The sequence below is a fragment of the Dicentrarchus labrax genome, unplaced genomic scaffold (genome assembly GCF_905237075.1).
Source record: "Dicentrarchus labrax unplaced genomic scaffold, dlabrax2021, whole genome shotgun sequence".
NCBI classification, from domain to species: domain Eukaryota; kingdom Metazoa; phylum Chordata; class Actinopteri; family Moronidae; genus Dicentrarchus; species Dicentrarchus labrax.
Genome location: NW_026136705.1, coordinates 18,487,185 through 18,497,433, shown reverse-complemented (window position 1 = coordinate 18,497,433; position 10,249 = coordinate 18,487,185).

The following is a 10,249-nucleotide window of genomic DNA, read 5'->3' as shown; positions in this document are numbered from 1 at the left end:
TGAAAAAAGGATGGTTACAGCCAGTACATACATACACTTACTGTGCATTAAAAATGGTTTCACAGAAGTCGATGCTATGCCATGCTCAACTGACTCAAGTCCCTCTCATTCTACCGGGCATCATCCCAGTTTGATTCATCTTCTGGGTGACTGTTTGATGAAAGAAACACAATGAATGTTTGAGCATAACACTGGCATAAAGCATATACTTCTTGCACTCGAGTATGAATGAACCACTATGAAGAATGTTTACAGTGCTGGACGAGCTCCTACAAACACAGACGGGCTGAGGGGATTCAAACTGCTTCTGCAGTCAATCAGAGCCTGAGGGGAGGAGGTGGGAAGTGAAAGCGAGGGAAAGAGAGAACATTTTATTAATGAATAGATTGGAGGCTGTGGAGCCAAAAGAAACTCTTCTGATATTTTCTGAAGGGGGCATGAAATGCCATATGTTTTACCAATGGAAGGGTGCTTGAATACAGTATGATTTTTCCAGCTGTCTGTGCATTATTTGGTGCCAATCTGTATCTGTTCCAGTGAACATGGTGTTGTGAAATTCTTTCTATTTCTATCCTTCAAATAACTTCAAAACAACAAAAATATTATACAGCTTGCGAACATGTGAAGAATATAATCACATCATAAATATCTGCAGTAGCAGCAGATGTGTGTGTGTAGTGCTGTCCACCCAGATTATAGCCTACAGCAGTCTTACTCCTACTCCAGATTTTCCAGTTACCATCAATTTCTTCTCATTAATTTTTATTTTGGAGTGAATCTTGATTTATTGGATTGAGTGGATTTATTGACTCTTCCTCTAGACATGCTACGATTACATTAGTTCCATGTGTTTTACACATGAGAAGGTAGATGGCAATACTTGAGAGGATAGCAAGTATGAAAACATGGATGATAATATTAATTCATTCATTAGTAAAATAAATGGCCAGTGTTATTTGCTTTCGGCCTGATGTGGACACCCAGTGAAATGAAAATAAATCACAGTATTTATTTTATGTATGATGAAAGTACTGTAGATTTAACCTCAAAAACCAGAGAACACACAATTGCAGGCCGGTGTGTTAAGTAAATTAACTTGAAATTCATCCCTCCAACAAGATGAAAAAACAGTCATGAAAACAGCTGCATTTTTAATCAAGATATCAAAGCATGTGCTGCAGAGGAGAGGTGAGTTGCTTCCACAGAGACGTATGTCTGAAGTTATTATCTTTACCAGCAACTCCACCACCTTTCCCACAAATCAAAGACCATAATTCATTGCTGGTTTTTACTGTCTGTGTTCAGTCCTATGTGCTTTTGCTTTTATGCACATGTGGAGGACTGTTATTGCATATTCACGTAGAATAAACACATCAATTATGTTCTCACTTGCTGTAAAATCACAGGAAACTGTGTCCATTTGTGACAAACGTTTAGCACTGGGAAGAAGTGGGTAAAAGGGGAAACATTTAGGGAAAGCATGAACATACAGTATTGGCGGGGAACCACACATACCCAGTTGTGTGCGACCACTCACTGCTGCTATGGAAAATGCAGAGTTAGCAGGGTGAAACACAGAGGAGGTAAGTACGTATTTTTCTGTTAAATGTCATGGTTGTAGAAAGTGCCGGAGACAGTCTTTGATGTCCGAGTTAGTCAGCGACCACAAGAAGAGTAAGTTTGGCCGCAGAACGACTAGTTACTGGAATTATGGGATGTTATTCCTTACTCAGTCATTAGTGTGCAGACTCACCTGTTGAATCATAGAATCCTCACGCAGATTTTGGGAAAATTTCATCCAGACACATTCACGACCAACGCAGCCACTTTGTCCACGAACCCTGAAAATAAATCAGAAATAACTGCTGGCACATCTTCACTTCTTTAACACAGTCACTAAATACTGAATAAAAAGCATTTTCATTATGTACCTGATATGCCCTCATGAGGGCACCAAATCCCAAACATAAATACAGCCAAAGAAAGAATCAGATCTAAATACACAAAGAGCAGACTTCATATAAGCTACTGCAGACTAACAAGATGCTTTAGTTCTCATCATCAAAGAGACAACTCAGTTCAAAAGCTGATGGAGCAAATTAGCCTGATATCAACTCTGAAAAAAAAAATGATGTGGCCACATGATGATGATCACAGCTACTTTTACAATCATTTCATGATCTACTGTGTGACTAATAGCCTCTCAGAGCCACGTGGAATCATCTGCTGGTTTCACATGTGGGCTTCTCAGCTTATTGTAAACAGCCCACTTAATAAACATGCCAATTACTACCAGGTCCTAAGCAAATTACATTGGTATATATTCTCCAAGAGACCACACCATCCTTGATTGCCTTTGTTCATCAGCTAATCAGAAATGCTGCTAATAGACCGATGTTCTCTTTTGAAGTGTTTACATTGTGGAGAGACACCCCACCCTCTTTTCAAACAAAGCGTGTTTGACCTCACAGCGGTTGTTTGACGCTGAAGCTGTGTGCACCCCACTAAGATGCTGTATTCATGTAGACAAATTCCTGTGAAGCAGCTGCATACGCACTCAAACACACTTTTTTCATTTTGTGTTTTAAAGTCATATCACTGTTAAATGTTTTGACTGACCATGAAGCTACCGAAGGCACCGTGTTCCAATCTTCAATAGCAACCAAAACATTTCCAAAAAGTCCTTCTCATCTGTTCTGCATCAGGAGCAACAAAAACATCAGCCTCTGCCCTGAGGTTTGCGGGGCCTTCTATAGCTGTGTGTGAGCCATTCAGGAGTCACCCTGAGTAAATATTACAGGTCATTGCCATTGAAGGTTTTTCTTTTTCCTTGCAGGATGTCGTGCTGCTGTTTTTGTAAAGCGTGTGCATTGCTGAGCTATAATATTAGTACAGGAGCTTTCAAACATCAGTAGTGTGAATCCTTTCCTTCTGTTCTCATTGATAAGTGACATCATTTTTATTCAAGCCATAACAAAAACTGTAGGTTCATTCTCCATATTTTGCAGATTTCCATATTTTTATTCCTGATTATACAAACTTTACTCAAGGCCACCTCCTAGCTTTATCCACTGGAGCTTTCAGCAGCATCACACTTTTCTTCATAAAGAGTTTCCTCAGTTGTGATGAAGATACAGTGGCTCAGTTGTCATCACATGACATACTATGACAATGGAGCTGCTGTATCTCCATGACAACCTGAACAAACTCCATCCACAGAGGAATGCTATGAAAGTAGCTGAAAGGTCTGGTGAAGGAAGTAAGTGGACCTTTTTGTTAAACTACTCTTTCCAGGGTAAATAATTCACTTTCACGCTATATATTTTTATACAGACTAATTTTGGAAAACACTTCACAATTCATGGACTATTAATAGACTGTCAAACTTCATTTAATTATCAAATGCTAACGCAACATAATATACTGTATGTTAGCCTAAAGCCCTAACCCAAGGTTTAATTTCACTTTCTAACCCCAACTGACAGTATGATAATAATGATCTTATCAACATTAATGGATTAAACATATGATAAGTATTAATATTGATGCATGTTGAACATGATATTGCTGTAGTTTGTCTCTCCTACTGAAGAATTAGTAATTCATATGGCGGCTTTTGCAATGTTGGAAGCATTCAGTGCTCCCATGTGTGCCAGAGATGTTATTAATGCTTCCTGAGTTTATTTTGTTTTTGAAATCAGCTACCTGTACTTGGCAGAACAAACCAGCTTGTTAAAAACCACACAAATGAACAATGTACATTCGCATTAATGGGACACACTTACACACAGATGTGGCCAAATGAGCGCGCTGTGATCAGAAGTGATTGTCTTAGTTGCCAAGATTGGTGTTTTACAGCTGCATTTATTCCTCAATCGGCTGGTTAATGGTGCACTCTAGGTCACGCACTACATCTAAACACTGCCAGAGTAAAAAGGGGCCTTGCATGTACCCCTTCACCTCAACCCTGCCACACACACACACATAGGAGTAAGAGGCCTTCCCACACACACACTAAGCAGGGCACAACCCACATCAAAGCAAACACACTAATCCCACCAGGAAACAGGGGATCCATAGGCCCAATCATGAAAGGAGAAAAAAATGCATATGAAATAAAAATAAATAAGAGCTATCTCCTTAACGTTCACGCCAGCTGGAGTTAGTCAGTAGTTAATTGGAGTCAAGATTCTTTTCCTAAACTTTGTTTTTCTTCAACTGACATCTTAAGAGACTGTTAAAGTGGTTTGTCAGAAGCTCATGTTGTTATCACCTCCAATGAGAGTATACAATTGAAATATATTTTAGATTCTACAAATGTATTGCTACATCTCATAATAAGCACTGGCTATAGTTTGGTGAAAACAAAATTGCTCATCCAAGCCTTTTAAAATATGAATATGGTTGTGGTTAATTCTTACATTAGCTACAAATGAAAATGTGATGCTTGAAAAAGAATACACATCCACATGCAAGTATATTTTTGTAAATGTTCCCATGAAATTTATGTGCAGAGCTGAGAAACATGACATGATCAACAAAGAAAGTTGATCAGGCTCATCAAAAAAAAAAACTGGTGGTTCCTTTCAAACCAATATTTCAATGTAATGTTTAGGAGCCTAGAGGACCTCCAACATATTGTGTATTCTGAGGAATCCTTTTTCAAATCAAGGAGCTTAAAGGCACCTCTTTGATCTTTTTGTATGTCCTTGTGTTCTTTGAAACGGTTCTAACGAACCCATAATTTTTGCAGTGAGCCCAAAAGCCCCTAAACTAACCTCAGCGCCTTCAGGAGGTTCAAGCACTGCAGGATCACGGTGGGTTTGGTTCACAGAGGAGAGCTGGGCAGCCACCTGGTGGGGCTGTGGGAGAGGGGAAATGGACTGTAATCAAACAAGCCGCCACAGAAACACCAAGCGCTGGCTGGGTTTATGAGGCAGTCAACCACTAACAATGAAAGAGGAAACACCTTTTTTCACAGACATTCCTTGCTGTTCTTTGTCTTAAGAATATGGCCCCCTGTTACGAAACTACTATGAAATTTTAATACTTTTGCTCTCACTCTCATTGGTGACAGAGATCAACCTATCAATATAAAGTCCAGTGGATTAATGAGTTTAATTGCATTTTCATGGAGGAGGCATCAAAAATGGTATGCCTGCCTTTAACAATACTATGGATCATTCTGAATTATTACACAGCACCAACCAGCTCTGCTCTAATGTAATCCTTTCATACGAACACACTCAGACACACTTGGTTTTGTCTATGGTCTGTGTCTGAGTTCCTTGGTGACACTTACATTATTCAGTCTTATGAGACCCATTAGGCTGACTGCAGTGTGCGTTGAGTCCAGTCTGGTTTGCTGTGGAGCTTTCCATTACATCGGTCAGCTGGAACTGTTGGGAAATGCTAGTGGGGGGAAAAAGAGAAAGAAGTCAGAAATAGGGCAGATGAACAGTAGTTAAAAAACTTTGGTACTTGAGGTATAAGAGCTTAAAGTTCTGTGTGAATCTCTCTCTGAATGTTTTTCAGTCTTGGAGGCATCCCAACATCAAAGAAAATACATGACCTCAACAACAGCAGCACTGGTGCTATATCACAAAGATGAATAATTAAAACTCTAGGAAATTATTTGGCAAGGACAAAGAGTGGCAACTAGGCTTCTAAAGTCAACATTTACTCCTGTACAAGCAGTCAAAAGATATACTCCTTTGTGCACTGTAGCCACATTTAACGTCAGATCCAAGTTGCATTAAGTAATGTGCCTAAGATGCCAAGAATGTGTCTGTTTACCAGGCAACGGCACAATATAAGCCTCACTGGAGGGTTTGCCTTAAAGGATAATGTCCAGATTTATGTCAAACAGACAACTGACAGACCCAATGTGACTACAGGAATGATAACTATTAACAAGCAAGAATACAACTGCACAAATACACATAGACATCAATAATGACAAAGAATCCTACCTTTCCTCAGACAGATAAATTAACTACTTATTAGGCTTTTTGCCCACGTAATCTTCAGATATTTATTATGTCTTTAGAAAAAAAAAGGTGTACAGAAAGAAAAGCAAGAAACCACAGAACAGCTGCATGGCTATGTAAAGTGAAAGACCTCATCTCTTGCCCCAAGAATACTCCACTATTTCCCTCCCCTTACCTCTATCAACCCCTCTGTACCCCAGCCGTAACAACAGTGCAGCAGGCCAGATGTGTGGGACACTGAGGTGCAGAAAGATCCTATCCAGTCCCCCAGAGATTCGCAGGTCCATTTGGCCCTTATGTTTCAGACCAGGCTGTCAACCCCAGTGCCAGGCTCCATGTGATGGAAGCCTGGCAGACAGACTGCTGTCACTGGTCACACTCAGCAGCGGCTTGCGTAAATGATTTAGAGGGTGATTTGTGTGCATATGCGCGTGTGTGGATGTATGCGCTGTCTTTTTACATCTATTTTTATTATCTACTACAGTATTTTCTATTCTTTCTTTCGCTATACAGGATTTATTTAATTCTTTCTCTCACAACACATGTACATTGATATTCTTTTAGAGTATATCTTGCTCCTATACACCCACAGTCCGCCTACATGCATTGTTCTACAGTGTAATAAGCAGAATATTCTGTTTATCTACACGTATTTCTGAAGGTTGAGTACTGAATTATGTTTCTTAAATTCTATAAAAACACAAAATCCCATACTCCTGACCTTCTGATGAGTGCACTAAACTGGTTTCATGGGATTGTATTAATATGGAGTATATCCTCCCTTGATGTCAACGTAATGGAAATTCCATTGTGATATTTACTTTAATAATGGTATTTTTCCATGTGTGCTGGGGCATATCTGTTGGAGTTTGTGCAATCAGTCACAGGGCAGAATTGGTCCATTCCTCCTGGGCTTTCCCCCCTGAAATGCGCAGAGAGAAAGATAGATGCTTCCAGTCCTTTTAAGCCATTAAGAGGGTGAGCAAACATCCCCTCGAAACCCTTTAAAATGACATGACCATCTCCCCATCCTGCAAAAAAAAGCAAATAACCTCTCCGCTCTTCCGTACTTTCCTCATCTTTCGTCCACTGCTGTTCTTCCTCCTTATTTCAGCAACAACTTCTTGGAGCTGATAATACATAAAGTAAAAGCCAGTTGTTGACCTCTGCCTTCTAGCTGCTGTTGAAGTGATTGCAAAGAGAGAAATTGACTGCACTGACATCCATCTGCAGACACAGGATGCTGTGTTAATGGTTTAAAAATCATTCAGCCCAGAGAATCAACAACAAACCTAAAAGCAGAAAATCAATCACTATCACTTTACTTGCCAAAAACTACAAATATACAGGAATTTGGTGACACTGGTGCAGCAGCATTTAGATACTGACAGAGTTAATTCGGTTACTTGCAAAGGGGGACAGCAGGACCTCAAATACAAGCTTGTCTGGAAATGAATTCCTTAAGGGGGTTAATTTATAGAGAGCTTATAAGGACTTAGGTATATAGGGGGCCCAATAGCCACTTCCTAAGCCTCTCTACTGTGGATAAGACTACTCATCAAAATGAACTTAACTGTCAAATCTATTAAAATAGGAGGCCAATAATGGGGCAGACTCATTCCAGAGATCCTCCACCTCCAAAATGTTGACCTATGTATATATATGTCACTCTCCTCCATGAATGTCAGGCTGAGTGCATTTGTGACCTTCCCTGCCATCAGCTTGAAATGAAAGAAAGTCAGATTTGGCACAGTAGGCCGGCGTTATCCTGAAGTGAGTTTTACAGTTCAGACATGAGCGTTCAGCCCACCTGCTTTGTCTCCCTCATGCAGATTTGACACTTTCTCGATTTCCCCACCTCTCATTCTTGTATTCCCTACAAACCTATTCCATGTTTTGTCTCTGGACTCCTTTAAGAAACTGTGTGTGTAGAGGATCCAGAAAAGCTTCTAGTGGATGAGAGATTGTTGCATTTTTGGAACATTACAGCATGATTCTGACATGTTTGGATTGAGAGCACCACATGTGACATTGTAAAATTGAAAAATTATATCACACAGAGAGTTTTCAGTGATTCCTTTTTGGGCGCTTAGACAGAGACTGAGGATTTACCCAAGTGTTTTATTTGGAAAAGCAAGCCAATATTTCAAATAGCAAGTCAAGAAAAATAGAAATAAAGTCGATATTATATTTAACATGGTCAAATATATTGCTTAGATCTTTTTTACTGCAAATGTGAGAAGTGCATACATTTGCAGCTCCACGGATACCATATGTTATTCACTGTATATACACATACATGTGTATGTACATACTGTACTCTCTCTCTCTCTCTCTCTCTCTCTCTCTCTCTCTCTCTCTCTCTCTCGTGTGTGTGTATCACTATTTTAACGAAGCATAAAATACCCTCACACAAACACCTGTAAGGACACATGCTGACATATTACATGAACTAGCCCAGAACCCTAAACTGGACCTAAACATAATCCTATTTCTAACCTGATCCCCCAAGCCTTGACCCCAAAACTGCTTTTTGATGGAGTAAAAATATCAGGCAAAATGTCCTCACTTTCCAAAAATATCCTCACTCTCAAGGTCTAAAACTCAAATTGGTGCTTAGAAAGCACTAGAACACACACACACACACACACACACACACACACACACACACACACACACACACACACACACACACACACACATACACACACACACACACACACACACACACACACACACACACAGCTGCATTTGAGATTGCAGATCAGGAGACATAATGTCCTTCTATGGTCATGGTGTAATTTCTCCCTCAGTGCTGCTGGCTGGACTTTATCTCACTGTGTTTATAGAGTTTATGAAAACCTGTGAACTTGGGTTAGCAGAGGACTTAGAGGAGCAGAAGACAGCTGAATTTTTGTAGCCACTATGAGGATTGCGCAACTATGGAGTGTCAGCCCAGGATTATAGTCATTCAGAGCCGATCAAACCTGTGTTGAATTCCCAGAGATCATGGAGAGTTTTCTCTCTTTTTAAAAGACAGTCCTGACATTACATTACATTACATTACATTACATTATATTAGGTGTAAAGTCAGAGGAGTCAATTTTAAAAAATTATAATAGAGTTTGATTGCACAGATACACAGATGTCAGCTAATCTCTCATGTCATTTGTGACTTTGGGGTGTTGGTGACCTCTAGCAATGAGTCAGTGCTGCTGGCAACGTGTAAATCTACCGTCCTCGTCCACCTGCCACAGAGGCTGTTTATGTTGCACTTTTCTGGTGAGGTCTTGTGATAAGTGAGTGTTTTTTTTTTTTTTTATGATCTTCTCTGCAATTTTGCAAGCTCAGAATTTCTCCCTTCCTCTCCATCCTCCACAAATTCCACAAAGACAGTGTGTTCACTGGATCAACTATAGAGATTAGACCAATCAAAACTAGCCATAAAACCAGAGTGATCCCCACATTCTCTTACAAATCCTCATCCTACTAAAGAAAAAAAAAAGTTCAAGAAAACAGCCTCAACTTTATTCTGGGTGAGTGCAGCTTATAAGACTGCTCATCATGTTGTCTCAGAGTCTTTCATTTTGGCTTACTGTGAAAGCTGCTCATTGTACCCTGCAATTGCCGCTGATGTTACTGAGACATCTGTCCTTCACAGTTAAGAAATATAGTCAGCTCTGTGTTTATTGCACCCGCAGTCACATCCATCTCATCTATATGTACAGTATATCTAGGGTAAAGTAGAAAAGGGTCTTACCATTGTGTATCCATCTGTGGAAGCTTAAGAACCAGTTTAATACCTTTGACTGCTTGAAGTTCAGCTAGATTTAGCCTGCCAGCACTGAGATACAGAAAAGAGTTTTTTTTCATCCTGAATTATAACCAGGATGTGCAAAGTAAACTTTGATGTCCTCTTTTCAAAACCCCTCTATGAACTTTTTCTCTCCCCTTCTAACTCTCACAGTCATTCTCAGAAATGGGTCGAATGACCAAAAGGGGGTTAAAAAGTAAAGAACAGTTTTATCAGTTGACAAGCTTGTTGACTATGAATGTTTGTTGGTAAATGAAAGTGTGTTTGTTTCTTGCCAACCATCTTGGGGCTTTCCACTTGTTGTTGCACGTCATCATATATCAATAGATATTTTTGCGTTGGAAACTTTGGGATCACCCTTCTTCCATTCTCCTTCCTCTGTGTCCTGTTTTGGAGTTTTGGAGACACAAGCCCACACACACAAAGTGATTTATTTGTTAGTGAC